The sequence below is a fragment of the Chionomys nivalis genome, chromosome 22 (assembly GCF_950005125.1).
Source record: "Chionomys nivalis chromosome 22, mChiNiv1.1, whole genome shotgun sequence".
Lineage (NCBI taxonomy): Eukaryota > Metazoa > Chordata > Mammalia > Rodentia > Cricetidae > Chionomys > Chionomys nivalis.
In genome coordinates, this window is record NC_080107.1 from 694,690 (window position 1) to 713,172 (window position 18,483).

Genomic DNA, 18,483 nt, shown 5'->3' on the forward strand with positions numbered 1-18,483 from the left:
GAGTATTTAGAAGGCGTTGGATACTTCGTCATTCTAGCAGCATGGTGTTAATAGATTCTCTCTAGAGTCTAGGACCTCTCCAACCACAGGTTTGCTTTGTTTGTGACCATCTGATTTCAGTAGTTATTCCTGGGCAGCCACAAGTTTGGAACTCACGGACTCACCAGTTGGTACATGACTAAAAGTAGTGACTATGTCTCTCCCAGAATCCTTCAGTTGCCAACAGTTCAACAGGGAAGAGCTGGGCCCTGTGAGCTCCTATCCATCTGTGATTGACAGCTGATGAGCTTAGACTTGTGAAGGCTGAATGCTGGCAACTGCACCTGCTGTGAGATCATGCTTGTAGTGACTGCGCCCAGAGACTGCATCTCTCCTCCTGATCGTGTTCTTCTTTGTTTCCTTAATCTCTCTTTCACCAAGTTTCCTGAGCTTTAGAAGGAGTGGCACAAACGTCCTGTCTAGGGTTGAATAACAAAGAATCATTTATTCTAAGCATCTTAGACAGTCAGGAGTCTCTGCTTTCACCACCATTCACTGGAAAGAGAAACTACTCTTATTAAGGCAGAGTAGCATTTATCTATGATTATAGGAACAAAAATAGATTGCAGTTTGGTGCTACATCACTTTAGCTAAACTGCAGTAGTCAAGTCCCTCTCAGGGTCTATAACCTCTCCAGCCATTTTTTTTTTTGACATGGTTTACAGCAACAGCATGTATTCCTCTTGTGAAATAGACCTCAAAACCAACCTGAGGAGCTGGTTCCACTCTAACAGTATGCCACTATTTCACCAGTGGGCACATCTTGCCCAGCAAGTTAGCCCTGAAGTCCATGGGATCCACATATGAGTAAGGTCACTGATGCCTTGTCTCCAAGAGCAGCCTCCACAGCTCTGCCAGCACAGGGGGAGCTACCCCTACTCAGCAGGAAGGAAACCTCTGGCTCGGGTGCAGTTCGGTTTCTCTATATCTTGCAACCAGGATATGTAGCATCTTCAGCAATAAGGTTTAACAAGTGGAATGGTAATCATCTATATTAACTTGTAGACCCTGCCCCATCAGCAGGTACCCCATATTTGGCACTGGGATTTTTTTTTTTGTTTGCTAAACAATGGCTTCTAAGAGTAGTGCCATTTTTTAAAGTTGGACAGAGGATTTCATGCCTCTGTCCACCCCACCCCCAGGCTCTACCTCCTTGGTGAGGATAATTATACCTGCTCCATGGGAATGGTGTAGGAATCAGCCTCTGTTGAAAGATTTTCATACTTTGTTGGGCACACTATAGACACTTATTGCCCATTTTTTTTTATTCATCCATAAAGAGAAGGTACTAGAATAACCAAGCTACAGGGTCCCTTTTAACTCTGTTCTCCTTGGACTGTTCCAAGACTCCTTGGCACCTGTAACCGTGCCCACTGACCAGAGTCCTGGCTCATCCCCATGAGTGAGGCTGCATCTGTCCCTGAGCAAGAATCTTCTCCGGGGTGACCTGAAATGAAGCCAGTGGGGTCAGGCAGGCATTAATCAGACAGCTGCTCATTCTGGCTGTGGCGCCAGCAGGACCAGGCAGTATTCTGGCTGTCTAGTTACCCCTATTAACGTCCACACTGTTCCATCAAGCTGTTGCCATGACAGTGAACCCCAAGAGGGACCTAGAGGTAGTCAGAGCTGAAGAGGAAAGTTCCATTGATATCAATCAATTTGACTCAGTCTTGGTTGATTTGAGAGTCCTAGGGTAAGAGATAATATCAATTTAAATTCACTGAACACTTTTTTGTTTCTGTGCTAGACAGTGTGTTAAGTGTTTTGTATCCATTGCCTCATTTCACATGTACAATGGCGCTGTAAAACTGAAATCCTCACTCCCACTCAACAAAACAATACACTGAGTTTCAGAGAGGTGAATACCAATGTCACACAGACATGAAGTGGTAAAGTCAGGACACAACCCTGAGAGAGAATGATTTCAAAGACTTCGTACCCTTCTCTGAAGCCACCTGAGCCACTCCAAAAGCCAGTTCCTTTTTCCCTTTTCCTGGATATTCCTGAGAGAGGTTAAAGGGGATAGCACTTCGGAGATCTGAGTCTCTGAACGGACAAAGTCAGGTCATCAAAAAATATTTTTTTATTTTTCTAATTTTAACTCTAAATTTAATTCTAATGCAATCCTGATTTCAAGTATTCTGCATGTTTTTTTTTTTTCTCAAAAGAAAGGGAAAAAGAAAGAGAGAATGACAATTCTAGCATATTGGCCTGCAAACCATCACATCCACCAGGGATCTTTCGCATCTGCAAACAGTACAATATTTGGTATCATCTGTCATGCCCTGTCACAGCAAGGAATTCTAAAGAATGCTGTCCCTGTATTTAACACAAGATAGCAACTGGTAAGTAGTGGCTTTAGCTGTAGGGCTATCCAAGTGAGAGAGGTACTGAAAAGAAATCAACTCTTCCAGTAGTCAACTCAAGTGGCTAGAGAACGCACAGAGAGCAGGCTGACATTCCTTCCCAGCCACCCACATGCCTTGCAACACCGCTGTTGATCTATTGAGCCCAAGCACTGGGAACCCATGGCCTGGGAAAACCCATCTGGCTTTTGTGGCCCCAGACATCTGGATTCCCTAACCCCAGGCAACAGGCCCAGAAAGAAGCCAGCCAGTGTATGGATGCTTGGGAAACCATTTGGAGGGACTCTGCCAAGTTATCTCCCTCCTGAGCAAACAACGTGCCTCGCTATCTAAGGGTCAACACAGCCGTGTTTATATATGCTTAAACTATTTCACTCATCAATTAATTAACTCTCTGGGTGGCCTTTGGCCAGACTGCTTAAGCTTTTCCCCTCGGTTTCCTTATCTATAAAATAATGTAGGAGTTGGGCTGGGTGCTTTCTAAGGGTGCTTCCTTCTCTTGCTCTGCAAAGGAAAAGGATGGACATGATACGACTTGGCTTAAACACTGACCTTGCTCTGCCAGCATGGGAAAGTCCCTCTTTATTTCTGAGTCTCGGTCTCTTTGTGTAGTTAGATGTGGGGGAGGAGGTTAGATGTCTCTGAGATCCACAGAAATCAGGAAATATCCTTGGCATGCTCTCTGCCTTTATCACCAGTATGTACTTCATGACCAAATGCTGTCCTTTAAAACACGGCCCCGTTTCAGCATCTACATCACCACCTGTTAGTTAAACCCATGCTGCTCTCCCTCCAGAGTAATAATAGCTGCCTCCTAATATGCCCAGCTGAGTTATCTCCCGCCCCATTCATTATTCCACAGGCACCCAGGGCATTGGTTGTTTTGGGTTTTGTTTTGTTTCAAAACTTATTCTGGGGCTGGGAGACGGTTCAGTCAGTCAAAGGCTTACCCCACAAGCACGAGGGCCTGAGTCCAATCCCCCAGGAGCTACTTTTTTTTAAAAAGCCTGAAGCCAGCAAGCTAGTTCTGAGATAGTTCTGGTGTAAAGACACTTGTTGCCCAGTCTGAGTCCCAGAGTCCGATCCCTGGGACCACATGGTAGAAAGAACTGACTCCCTGAAGTTGATCCCTGATCTCCACACTTACCCTGAGATGTGTTTACATATGCATATCCAAAAATAATTACATTTTTTTAAAAATAAGATGTGTCCTTTAAAAATTAAAACAAGTCATAGCACGTGTGCTTTTAACCTCATTGCTAGACAGGCAGAGACAGGAAGATCACCGGGGCTCCCTGTTCAAGCAACCTAACCTAATTGCAGTCAGTTCCCAGCCAGTGAGAGTCCCTCTCTCAAAAACATGGAGAGGAATGGAGAGAGTGTCTCAATAAACTGATGTACAACACCTGCAGAATGACACTTCAGGCTGTCCTCTGGCTCCACACCGTGCTAACACACAAGCTCATGCATACCTTTACACATAAATGTGTACCTGCACACACAGTCATCCATACACACATGCACACACTTACATGTATGTATAGGTTCTGGTCACAGTAGCCTGCTGCTACTGAAGGTTCTCATATCGCATGGCATACCCAATCCTGTGGCCCTGTGTCGACCACCCTTTCTGCACACAACCACTTGGCTTTCTTTTCCTGTTGTTCCCTTTGTCTGGAACACTAATCTGCTCCTTCTCTGCCCCGTCCTATTCTTTATTTTATCTGTGTGTATGTCTGTGTGAGGGTGCCAGATCACCGGGAAGAGGAGTGACAGACAGTGGTGAGCTGCAGTGTGGGTACTGGGAATTAAACCCAGGTCCTCTGGAAGAGCAGCCAGTGCTCTTAACTGCTGAGGTATCTCGACAGTCCCCCAGCTATCTTTCTACCCCCATCCGCCCGGCCCCATCCTATTCTTAAAGCAGTGCATTTCTTCCTGTCCCTGGATCTCACCTCCAGCATCCCTGCTCAGGAATCCTCCCTGGAATGTGCCCAGCTAGCTGCTCGTGTTCAATATGCGACTTAAGGTGAGAGGACCAGTTTTCTCTTACTCCTGCTCACCCTGCCATCTACCCTCCATCAGTGATGCCCTGATAAGCAAGAAGTAGATACTCTGCCCTTAGGAATCTCCTAAGGTAAGGACAGCATCTCCTAAAACCGATTCTGGCAGACACAGAGGCTCAAAACACTCTAATTCATGCCTTTGAGGCTACCCATCAGAAATGCCGCTGAATGCTGGAGAACTCTGCAAGGGGCAAGCGTGTAAAGTGAAATCGGCTGTGGGCTGTCCTAGAGGTTCATTGCAGAGAGCAAGCCCATAAGTTCACCCCGATACCTCTGGGAGCTGACTGTCCTCCCAGCTACTGGGCTGCACAGAGCAATGGCTCCAGAGCATCAGACCGGAGACTGAGACGGGCCTGCATTTATACATGGAAAGACAAGATGATCAGATAGATCTAATGTGCCTGCTCTCCCACCCCTACCACTCAATGCACTGATAACTGAAGTGTGATAGCAGCCTCCCCCTCCAGGCTGCTCGCTAGCCATACTTCAGGCTCTCTCTGTGCCTCTCTACCCCTACCCCAGAGCACTGAGCTCCGTACAGAACACTAAGTGTTTATGTTTCTGCATCTGTCTCCCCAACCAGGCTGCAGGTTTCCCAGCCAAAGTGGCCTAGTCTTACATCTCAGGCCACGTGAGTGTGTATGCGTGCATGCACGCGTGTGCACAATCATGAACATGCATTGATGAGGCAGCGGTCAAGGCTCGGATATCTTCCTCAATTGCTCTCCGTCTTATTTTCTGAGACAAGTCTCTCAGTGAACCTGCAGCTTGTCATTTCAGCTAACCTGACCAGCCGGCAGTCTTCCTGTCTCCAGCTCGCCAGCACTGGGATGCCAGGTCTGAGCCTCCACACCCAGTTTCTTTGGTTGATTGCTTGTTTCGTTTTTGTGTTTGTTTGCATGACTGCTGTGGGTTGAATCTATGTTCTCATGATTGCGTAGTAAGCGGCTTCCTGCCTAAGCTGTCTCCCCAGGCCCTTGCCTTCCGTCCTCGGAACCCAGCGCTTCGGAAACAACTGTCCTTTGGGAAAACTCATTTTATACATGAGAAGACTAAATCCCACAGGGAAGAATCTACATGTCCCCCCAAGGTCATAGTCATTCATTGGCAGAGTCAGAAATTTAATCCAGTTGACATCTTTCCCTCTGACTCCCTGGCTTGAGCAGATGGGCCTCATTATGACTCTCTGGGCGAGGACCTCCAAAGGCCTATGGGAATGTTTATCATTTCTTTTAGAAGAATCTGCTAAATAAGGTTCCTGGATGCTCCCAGAGAAGAGGAAATGTAGCTTGTTATGTTGTTATTCACTCTGCCTATCATCCAGCAGTAAAATTAATGAGATATTTATTATGGTTCTTCTCCGGATCCCTCATCCCACCTAAGTCCTAAGTGCTTGCTGAGAGTCAATCATTTTATCACCTGTGCTATCATTCACTCAATTCCAGGCCTTAAGCTTTTTGCTGGTATAGAAAGGGTCTTTTAGATTCATCTGCTTCCAGGTAGAGATCCACAGACAAGAACTACGCTGAGCTCCGAGAGTCTTCTGGAAGATATGGAGAAGGGATTGTAGCAGCCAGAGGGTCAGGATGGGGGAACCCACACAGACAACTGACCTGAGCTCACGGGAGCTCATGGATGCTGGACTAACAGTCAGGGAGCCTGCATGGGACCAACCTAGGCCCTCTGCATGTGTGCGACAATCATGTAGCTTAGTCTCTTAGTAAGGCCTCTAACAGTGAGAGCAGGACCTCTCCCTGGCGCTTAGCTGGGTCTTGGTAACCTGTTCTCCATGCTGGATTACCTCCCCTCTCAATATAAGGGGAGGAACTTGGTCCTGCCTCAACTTGTTGTGCCATGCTTTGTGCAAGCCCATGGGAGGTCTGTCCCTTCCTGAATGGAGATGGAGGAGTGGATGAGAGTGGGGTAGATGGAAAAGGGAGAGGATGGAACAACAGGGGAAACTGGCATGTAAAGATTCATCTGCTTCCATATTTTCTGAAAACCTTATTTCCAAAGGGCAAAAGTGACCTTTGCAGATAATCATATGATCCTTTTTGGCTACGGCCTAGAGTAACTGACAGACCATTTTCAGAGGCAGGAAGTTTTTCAAAACCATCTTATACTGTCTTGGCAGGATTTGACAGTCTTTTTTCTTGTATCCTGCTTGTCTTATGCGGATATCATGCATTTTTGTCAGTGGTCAGGCGCCAATTTGTTGTATGAGGCTGCTTGTTCATTTCCTGGCCGCCCAGACTCCCAAAATAACAACACAGAAACTGTATTAATTAAATCACTGCTTGGCCAATATCTTATACATATTTCTAGCTAACCCTAATATCCTAAACTAACCCATCCTTATCAATCTGTATATCACCACGAGTCTGTGGCTTGCCGGATGAAGTTCTGGTGTCTTCTCTTTGACTCCCTTCTTTCCCCCAGCATTCAGTTCAGTTTTCCATGTCTACCTCTCTTTCCTGCGCAGGCCCAAGACAGTTTCTTTACTCATTAATGGTATTCACAGCATACAGAAGGGAATCCCACATCACTTCCCCTTTTCTGTCTAAACAAAAAGGGAGGATTCAACTTTAACATAGTAAAATTACATATAACAAAACAGGTATCAAGCAAGAATTACAGTTACAATATTGTTGTCTACTTTATCTTTTGTCATAACTAAGGAAAACTATAACTAACTATATATTCTTCAATTCCATCAAAGACTTTAGAAGAATATAATATTACTTGAGTAAACAGGAAGTGCATTGTAAGCAACTTCCAAAACTCTACAATTGACAAAGACATCTCACTGCCTAGACAGTCACCCAAAGTTCTTTTGTATCACTGGGGCATCCATCTTCAGCCCACAGGCCCATAGTATCCAGCAGACTTTTCCACAAAGCAGGAATGTTGGCAGTTTGTCAGTCACTTTCTTCTGTGTCCTGCAGAATGTCTAGCAGACTCTTATAAAGCAGGAACCCTGAAAACCCGTCTCACCTTTAGGCAAGTTCAGCAGTCATCTCTCTGTGAGTCCTGCATGTCCAGTTCATACAGCATAGCATCAGGCAGTCCAGGCAAGAGCAGTTTCTTGCCCAAATGGCTACAAACTTTATAAGGAGTCTCTTCAATGCCCATTCTCTTCTTGAAGTAGATTAATGCTGCCAGGAGTATCTCATTGTCATGAAAAGTCCTAAGTTATTAAAAACATTTTAAATGCTATATTATGAAGTCTTTGAAAGGTTTGAAGAATGTCTATCCATCAGAAATACATTTCTGTACATCTAGAAAACCTAACTAACGTGACTACAAGCTTGACAACTATAGATGACTATCTATTAACCTGTATTTTTTTTAATTACATATTACATTTTTTTTTCAAGACAGGGTTTCTCTGTAGCTTTGGAGCCTGTCCTGGCACTAGCTCTTGTAGACCAGGCTGGCCTCGAACTCACAGAGATCAACCTGCCTCTGCCTCCCGAGTGCTGGGATTAAAGGCGTGCGCCACCCCCGCCCGGCCATATTACATTTTTAAATGACCTTCACAAAACACAATATCTTAATCAAGAGCAAATCTATACATATAACAAAATTAACCTTAAATTTTTTTTGTTGTTGTTTTGTTTTTTTGTTTTTCGAGACAGGGTTTCTCTGTGGTTTTGGAGCCTGTCCCGGAACTAGCTCTTGTAGACCAGGCTGGCCTCGAACTCACAGAGATCCGCCTGCCTCTGCCTCCCAAGTGCTTGGATTAAAGGCGTGTGCCACCACCACCCAATTTAACCTTAAATTTGTATCGATAAACAAAGATCCATACCAATGCAAAGTATTCACCACTATATCATATCCCCCTTTAAATGTAAACAAACATTTATAAACAATATTTGGGAATTTGGGTTCTCTCCAAACTTTTTCCTGCTTTTTATTGGGTGAAGTAATTTTTGGGAGTGTTCTTGGTGACCTTTCAGGAGGTCTTGGTTCATCAAACCATATTAGTTTGGAAGGATTCCACAGGTTCTCATCCTCTTCGGAAACCCTTAGACCCAAATTTTGAAGACAAGAAAATTTAAATATATATATTGGTTACTTAGCTCCTTCACAGTCAAAAAATTGAAGAAAGCACAATAGTATACATAATCCAGACTCTGTGTATATTTCATTTTTACGTGGCTTATTTTTCTTACTTTATTACCTTTTCTACAAGTTTATTCTGTCTCTTTAAAGCCTTTTTGTTATTTTTTTTAAAAAAACATTTACTTCTTTCTATAACTCTCTTTACTCTATTTTTCCCTCTCCCAAGCCTACATATATTTTTTAAACACACTGTGACCCATTTAGAGGTCTTTTCATCTGAATCTGTCCTTATTATATATCTGTAATTCTTTTCTGTCTAGGAATGCTTCTTAAAATGCTAATCCATGGCACAACTAGGGCCAAGACTGCTTTGCCTTTTGGCTCCACCCATTCTAACATGTCGGAGGCATGTCATTGCCTCTGCAAGCCATGCACACCTCTCCAGTTCCAAGTATGCAGTGGGTCTTGCACCATTAAACAAGTTGTAGCACTCTGCTCACAAAACCCATTTAAATGCTCTATAGCCAGACCTTGTCAGAGTTCATACTGGCAGCACGGCCCAGGAAGTCTCCATAACTCCAGTTCCAAAGCATCCAATGCTTTCTTCCAGTCTCTACAGGTACTAGGGCACTTACACCCATGCAGACAAAATGTGAATACACATAAAATAAAAACAAATAAAAAATGTTTAAAATACCATAGTTTCTCCAATATCTCGTTCACTTCCCACAGCTTGGTGATCCTGATATCCTTCCAGGGACCAATACCACAGTTTCTCCAACATCTCGCTCTCTTCCCACAGTTTGGTCATCCAGATATCCTTCCAGGGACCTGAAATCTAATTATTCTCCTACATAACAAAGTGCCTTATATACTAAACCATACAAGGAATCCTGTTTCTATTACACAGCTAGTTTGCTTGCTTGTTTTGTTTGGCTTGGTTGGCAGCTATGGATCCTGAACCTGGGGTTCAAACCTCAAGTTTTAATAATTACTGCTTAAAAGACCACAAGTGAGCATGTATTGTAACAATCCTATTAGTGTGTATTTCTTGGTGGAGAGAGATGAGTATCTGCCTCATTAGTGAGCTGAGATGATTAAGGACAGTGGAACGCAAAGCCCTTGGCACACTGTGTCAGAACACACTCTCAGAACAGCAGATGATTTATCATGCTACTGGTGTCCTTTGACACTTTTCCTGGAGCTCTATGTACAGCCCTAGACACAGTAGACCAGAGACAAGGGGACGGCTGGGTCTACCTGGACCACAGACCCTCACGCAGCCAGCATCTAGACCCACATTGATGAGGAAACAGAAAGTAAAGACAGAGGGACACAGTAAGTGTCTCAGCAGAAAGATGTGGCAGAAGGCAGATCTGCCAAGGGTGGTTCTGTCTTTGCAAACTTACCACATACCTACCTGATGCGTACAGAACCACACAGAATCCTTTACCTATATTAATCCAATAGGTAAATACTATCTTACAAATAGTAAAACTTTGTAATTCCTGTTTCACACATGAGCTCAACTGTAAGAGGCTGTAGTGAGATAACTTGGAAGGTAAAGGCACAGCCACTAAGCCTGATGACCTGAGTTCAATCCTCAGAGTCCACGCGGTAGAAGGAGAAAACTGACTCCACAACTTGTGCTCTTGTGTCCACACGCATGAGCCTGCACACGTGCTCACACGGTACATAGATAGATTGAGCTGATATTTTTAGATGAAGTTTAGTAACTTGCCCAAGCTCACATGCTTAGCAGTGTGAGGTGAATGCAGCACCTTCTGCTCTTCTTTAGACAAGGTCCAAAGACCAACGTCATCACCTTTACTCAAGTAGATAGGGCTAGGCAAGCACTCTGCTTTTCTTCACTTTCCGTGTCCTATGTTACAACACAAGATAACGTGTACCTCGTAAGAATGTTATAGTCACTGTGGCCTTGCAACCACAGCCCTAACACAACACCTGAGTGATTAGGCTGGCTCTCTTATCTGTAGCGTACCTCTATTTTCCCCAAACCTAATTGACCATAAGGGTTCTGTGTATAGTGCTTTAAAAAACAGTGTACTAACATCTGCCCCAGACTTGCTGAGTTCTAATTCTCAGAGAAAGCTAGTGGCAATCAACTCTTCAGAAGTACCATATGATGTAATGAGATAAACTGCATCTCAATGGGACACTGGCAACTCATGGGAGTCTCCTGGCTGAGTTTTAAATAATCCTAATGCCAACCTCTACCATCAGACCCATGGATTTAGAGTCTTATGCATGAGCCCAGACAGTTATCAGAATTTTACTTAAGTACTGAGGTGACTCCATTGTGCAGTCAGGGTAGAGAACCTCTTCTCTCCACCCAAATCTGTACAAAAAGAATGTTCTAGAATCCTATGGTCGAGTAGGCTCAGGGAAAACAGATTTAGGAAATGTCATATATCAGCTCTGTCAGTGTGATGGGCCTGATCTACATATAGTCAACACAAGTGAAGGACTGGAATGCTTGCTTCCATCGATGTAATGCAGAAGCCACTGTGATCAGTAGCTACCCTGGTGGACCACCAAACAGCCTAATTCGGAGTGTTTATGGCTAACAAGAAGAAGAACCAAAACAAGAGAGTCAGACGTCTTAGTGGGCAAAGAGCTTTCTACACAAACATGGGAAACTGAGTTCAGATCTCCAGGCCCCACATAAAAGTCAGCCGTAGAAGCACACATCTATAATCTCAGCACTCCATGGGACAAGGTGGGAGGCAGGTATGACAAGAGAATCTGCAGAAGCTCACGGACCAGCCAACCTGTGGTGAACAACAAAGACCCTGATTCAAACAAGATCAAAAATGATGGGCAGCATCAAGGATGTCCTCCAAACTGTTTCAGTGGCACACACTCACACGTGTGCATACACTCACACACGCACACACACATACACACATACACAGAAAAAAATTAAGGATACAAGAGAGACCTTCACTCATAAAAGGGAATAATCTCTCTGGACCATTTCCTAGGACATCAGAATGTTTTCGCAGGATCTAAGACAACTGGTCCCAGTGGTATGCTCCTGTTGATAATCTCCCTTCTGGCCCCTTTCTTAGCTCAGATGAAGAAGGAAAACACATATCTCCAGGCTTCCAACAAGAGCCTTGAAGTGACAGGAAAAGCCAGGGGGCAGGCCAAGGTGGCCAGTTTCTATTTAAAAGATGATTTCCTCTTCAAAATAAGCTCTATCCTCCAACGGCGCAGACAGGGCAAAGGTTGTGACTGACATTGTGTTGCTGGACATTTAACTGCCTCAGAGGTCACCAGGCACCTGGTAGGCATGTCCTGACAGAAGGTTCTTAATCAGACTCACCCCTGCCCCCTGAGAACCTTACAGCCCTGGGGAGAGGCCAGGGAGGCCAGCTGTCCCAGTAGCTAGGGGTTTTCCCCTCCCCCTCCATACTCCCTGGCTTCTCCGTTGTCCTCTTGGTGAAGGATGTTTGTTAGTTAAACACACAGGCAGTCTTGCCTGGAACAGACCACCCGGACAATAACACAGTAAGGGTTATCTATTGGGTTTCATTTCCCTGGTGGGAGAACACTTGTTGATGACAAGTTGTAATGTCCCACCAAATGTTTCCTTATAACCACCACACCTATTATGGCTGTCCTCTCCCCCAGAACCACTCAGCAGGACTGTCAAGGGTCACCTTACTTCAGCTCCTTTAGGGTAATGGGACCTCAGAAGTTGGACCAAGAGGAGAAAGGAAAAACAGAGCCACAGAGATGGTCCTGGGTCTAGGTAAGGCAAATCTCTAAGCCTCTTGGCTCTTTAAGATGTGGTACCCGTCTGATAGGAGGGTGTGAAGATAAAACCGGAGAGCAACTGCTGAGTAAAAGCGTCCAATAGACAACAGATACCCAAGTTTGAGCTTCCCCTATGTTCACTCCTTAAAATTGTGCGTGTGTGTGTGTGTGTGTAAAAACATGTATATGTATGCACTGATATGTTTGCATGAAGGCCAGAGGCTGACATTAGGTGCATTCCTCAGACACTCTCCATCTTATCTTTCTGGGTCTCTCACTGAATCCGGAGCTCATGGGTTCCATGAATCTGGCCAGCCAATGAGCTTCTGAGATTAGAGGTATAGGCACCCAGATTTTACATCAGTACTGGTAATCATCCAAACTCAAGCCCTCATGCTGGTGTGGTAAGCACTTTACCCATACTGATCCATCCCCCTAGCAAGTTTCTTAAGCTTCCCTATATCCTTTTTGTAGACTTTTCTTCATAACAACATCTGTGATAACTGACCTCTGGATTCGTTGCCTAAGAAAATTCCCCCAAATACCCTGAAGACCCTTTCTGGCCTCACACCTCTATCTGGACTCAAATCATGCGGGTGTGTTTCTGGCTGCGTGAATTGGGACCCACGAGTATGTCTGTGAGACACAAACAAAAGGACAAAACCCCTTTGTGCGGCCAAGGGCCTCTTACCTGTGACAATAACTGCCTTTACTCTCACCCAGCTTTCAAAGCGTTCTTCTGACAACGTTAACAGTATGGCCATGGTCTCCAAAACAAGCAGCTGAGCAGTCTTGTTTCTGTAAGACTGGCCATGGAGATGTTTTCTTACTCTTATTTCCATGTGAGGAAACTGAATTTCAGAGAACTGAGATGTCTTGATCAAGTTCACAAGCAATAGACCCACAGAGCCAAGACACAAAACCAGACTGTATTTTACTTCAAATGATACCTTCCCTGCAAACAGTCATAATAGGATCTGAATTACTGATAGGGCTTTTTGTTTACCAAAGCTGTGTGCCCTTTCCAAGAGGATGGGAAAAGCCTGCATTTTACAAACAAAAAGGCCATGAGTAACTGCAGACACAGGTGTTCGGAGAAACCAGATATTAATATGCACTTGCAAACCAGAGAACTATATTCATCCTTTGAAGATCTTAGCGCTGAGCGTGGGCTGGGTAAACATCATAGTATCTTCAGTCAATAGCTGGAAGAGGATATAGCCCATCTGGGAAGTGCAGTCGCTGGGCTTTGAGGAGTGCGTGTTCAGTCAGGGCTGAGCTGGATGTGTTGGAGTCGGGATGCCCACTTGACCAAGTGTAGAGCTCAGCTGAGGGCTATTGGAGATGGTTGCTGCCCTGGAGGAACTTACAGAAACAAGACTGGCATTCCCCTGCAGGACTTTCAGGGAGAAAACCCAGAATCAGAGACTGTTTGGGTGCTTTGAGTCCTGGGTGACTCCTTCCTTTAATCCTGTTCGGACCCAAGGACCACAGTCTCAAGTTACTACCCCTTCATCCCTCTCCTCCATTCCCTGAGGCTCCACTATTCAGTAATCAATTCAGGGAGCCAGGGAAAAGGCCAGTAAATCTCTTCCTTGCTGTCACCTCTCCTGGTCCTCCCCCGAGACTTTGTTCTGCCTCTTTGCGGGGGATGAAGACTCCTACCCCCTTCCCACAAAGGCTGGAGCTTCCCAGCTCTTTCTCCTGACCTCTCCTCCCTCCCCGCTTAAAGTGGGCTTTATGGTTTCCATGGGAACTAGGAGATTTAGCAGCCAGAGGTCTCTCAAACAACATTGTGCTATTCTACAAGATGGAAGAGACTGTATGAAAGTTTGAAAATGGCTTAAGAATGTCTTGACCCTGATGCCCATATCTGTTTTAAAGGAAGGATGAACTGAGCTTTCTGATTTCCACTTCAAAGGGGTTTTGCTGAATTAAGTCACATATAGCCTAAAAGCCCTAAAGGAACACGCACACACACACACAAAGCCTATGCTTACATACACACTCATATAGCCACATACACAAGCATTCATGCATACATATTAATGCACATACATAAATATACATATACACATATTCTTTCCTATGTGATAGAGATGCCCCCACACAAACATGTGCATATCTAGTACACACGTGCAGTTATACATACTTATACAGACACACATGCGTGCAAGCACAAGCTTCCCAGCCCCTCCTTCCCCCATGCAGCTGGGATCCATCCATTAAGAAAGCAATTCTTCTGTGACAAACATGGTCCTGCACTTAGAGCAGCCCCTGACATTTCTCAGAGTATAAATACCCTTCTGGTGACCTCCGGGAGCTAATGCCCCTCAACAGCCTGCTTCCCCCAACACCTTAGCCCTCCAACCCCTTGTCTCAAGAATAACATTTAAAAAAAAATCTGCCTCTCACCTCTGTAAGCACTTGGTGACAACAGAGTTACAAATGCAGCAGGCTGGAAAGCCACTATATGCTTCCCCAGGAGACCTCAACAGAAGCTATCAATCCTGTTTGAAGCTAGGGGGCAGGTGGTAAGAGGTAAACACCTCATCCGGCACTCTGAGGAGTCCCAGCCTAGAGGGCTACTAAACCCTAGCACCAGCACTCTGAGGAGTCCCAGCTTGGAGGGGTACTAAACCCTAGCACCAGCACTCTGAGGAGTCCCAGCTTGGAGGGGTACTAAACCCTAGCACCAGCACTCTGAGGAGTCCCAGCTTGGAGAGGTACTAAACCCTAGCACCAGCACTCTGAGGAGTCCCAGTGTGGAGGGGCGCTAAACCCCTAGCAGTGAATTCAATTTGGAGAAAAGTCCTCCGAGTTCTAGTAATTCTTCAAAAAGTTCCCACAGGTGAACCTAAGAACGCAGCCTTTGCCTTGCAGAGCAAGGCACAAGCATTCCAGGTGGCTCTCATCCACGCTGCAGGGAGCCTAGAATTGGTGGGACACCCTGCTGTTTCAGCCTAATGTTGCAGCAAATGAGATACACTAGGGGTCGGTTCACAGTCGGCACCTATCTGCTTGGGAGACCAGATATTTCCGAGGTCCTCTCTGGGTAAATGTTAAGGCTCATGGACTCAAGCCCGTTGACTCTGTGTCTTCCATCAGACCCCTACAAAGTCAGATTCATCGTTTACCTCTAAGAAGAAGTAGACCATTCTCTCCCACCTAATCTCACCCCATCATGCAGAATGCGATGTAAATCCGCTTCTCGCTTTATTTAACTTGTCCAGCATTAATGGTCCCTTGGTGTTGTGGTCTCAGGTTCCAACTCTCTGAGTGCCTAATCTGACATCCAATGACATCACTCTAATGTGATCATCATAATACGTAATATACTATGATACAGCACCTCCCCCTCCCCCGAGGTAGTTGCAGTGACTGTGAGTCTAGGAATACTGTACTGCCTGACACAAATTGGTTCAATCCTTGAAGCTTTCTTCAGTGCTCTAGGTAGAGGTAAAACAATCTGCCTTGCCATATCTAGACCACAGTCTCTCTTGCCATGTTTTGTAGAACAAGGAAGGTACAGAGGGTATATGTGTACATTCATGCCTGTTAACTCTGTAAGCAATTTTTCTATATTCATCCAAATTCATTTTGAACCAACCAATTGAATACTGGTACATATATATTCACAGCTCTAAGACCCAAGCAGAGCTGACAACAGAAAAAGCAAACATTCTGTGGATGGTGAGATAGCTCAGGGGAGGTGACTCATTTAGTGAACTACACGCCACCCAAGCTCGAGGACCAGAGTTTGGATTCCCAGCATGGATATACAAAGCCAGATGTCATCTGTATCTGTGATCCTGGGTATGAAAAGGCAGACCAGAGGCTCCTAGGGCTTGCTAGTCATATAGGCAACTTACAGGTTCAACGAGAGACCTTGTCTCAAAACATAAGTGGAAAGAGATTAAGGAAGACACTCAGCATTCATCTCGGGCCTCTGCAAATCTGCTCACATACACAGACATGCACGCATGCACACACACGCACATGCGCACACATGCACACGTACACACAAAATCCCACAGTTACATAAAAATTATTTGCTGAGGAATTTGACCCTTGTATACCAGTCTCATGAACAACAGAAACAGGAGAGAAGAAATTACTCCCAACCAGTTGTGAAGAACTTATTAGATGGTGGGTTCCATCCCCCCACATTAAATTCCTAACTACTCATTTCGAGCAATTGTTTAAATGTGAAATTAATTTTTCTGAGCCTCCGTCTTCTCATCTGTGAAATGGAGCTGATCACAATTCCTACCTAGGTGAAGTTCATGAAATATTCTGGGTTAAGAAGCATCTATCTTAGACAACATTAAAACAACTTGAGCTGCTGCTGTTGGTTTTGTTGTTGTTAACAAATATTGTTGTTAGGAGCAATCCCATCTGAGTCTGAGATAAATGAACTGTAAAAGAACATCAGAGAACAGAGTGAGGCGATAAAACCCACAACTGGTCCTAAGAACCTAATCTGCCCTCTCTGAGGGGTTTGAAGGAAAATGGAGAGGAAAGACACAAAGGTCCTTCATTACTGGGTGACTTCAAGATAGACACAAGGACAGAGGGTCCTGGCCAAATAAAAAAGACACACAACAGCAAAGAATACCACTAAGGAGCCCAAGAGGCCTCGCAATCCCTTGGGGTATTTCTGCTCACCTTGGTTCCCTGAACGCTAGTGGGTTTATTTCTTTTTTTTCTTTCTTCTTTTTTTTTTTTTTTTTGGTTTTCTGGAAAGTTCAAATTGCCCCTCCTCTCCTCTTTTCCTCCCTCCACCTTCCTCCTCCCAGGGAAACAGAAGTTCCTGAAGACCAGAGGAAAGGTCAGAGGGCTGCACCGGTCTGGCCAGGAGCCACCAAGAGCTTCCTGCCAGGAGGTCTCTGTGAGCTGACTCCTACCCCAAGAAACCCAAATAAAGCCACCACTCCTATGGAGAGCATTTTTCCCTTTATGGGAAGGTTGTGTTCAGAGCCCAGATGTGTTATGAAAGATTTCATCCAACCTTTTCTAGACTAGCATTTAGGGCCAACCCTCGCCTATTGTAGGTGCTCTGATGGGTAGACTCAAATCTGCATCCCCTGAAATTTACAAAGTCACTGAATTTTACTCTTGATAAGCCCTGTTTTTTCTTTTCTCCTTTTACGCCCTCTCCCGCAACGTTTTGGGCTATAGACGAGTGTCATTATGATCTAAGTCCATGTAGCTTTTCAAAATAACTACCGTGGCTTAATTCATTTTCAGCCCAGAAAATACAAGTTTAAAAGAAGCATCTGTGTGGCCAGGGTTTTACAGACAACTTCATCTTATCCTCACACAAGTTTGGAAGTGTGATTAGCATGACTTCTTGGCCAACAGGAGAAGCTCAGAGGCATTCGACAGCTCACAGAAGGTTCCAGGCACTGGAGAGAACAGGCTAATATCTCAACTGAGTTTATCTGAGTCCAGATAAACTGTTTGTATCCCAGCACACCGCAGAGACACGGGGGTTTCTGGCATAGCTGGAGGATTGAGATCTGCCTAAGAGACCAGGGTCTGAAGATTATCTTTCACACCCAGCTCCCAGCTTCCTTCTGGAAGGCGTCTATCTTCTGAGTCCTGAGCTGAGCAGGCATCTGCTCTTCTCTGTGCCTGGCTGGGGCTACAGGCAGAACCTTTCACCCCAAACCACCCTCTATGGCAATAATCAGGCACCTTTCAGCTTCCCGTTCAGAAAGAATGACCTGGGTCTGACAGAGGTTTGGAGAAAGGAAGGCAAGAGGTTCAGATACTAAAACCATTTTGGCACGACATTATATAGGTGTTTGGACACGCAAACACATTGAGTGGCAGATGGCTGTTGTCAGCAGGTTCTAGAATCACCTAGAAGACATGTCTTTGAGGAAGTTTATAAATTGGGTTAAGTAAGGTGAGGTCATCGAATCTATGATGCTGGCATGATTCCAAGGGATGGAATTCAAGACTGAATTTTTTATTCATTTATTTTTAAGTTAGCGGAACAGGAGCATTCATTACTCTCTGCCTCCTGACTGCAGACACAACATAACCAGCTACTTTGTGTTCTTGCTGCCTTGGTTTCCCCGCCATGAAGGGCTGTTTGACCTTCAAACCCTGAGCCAAAATAAACCCTTCCAACCTTCAAGGTTTTTTGTTAGGATGTT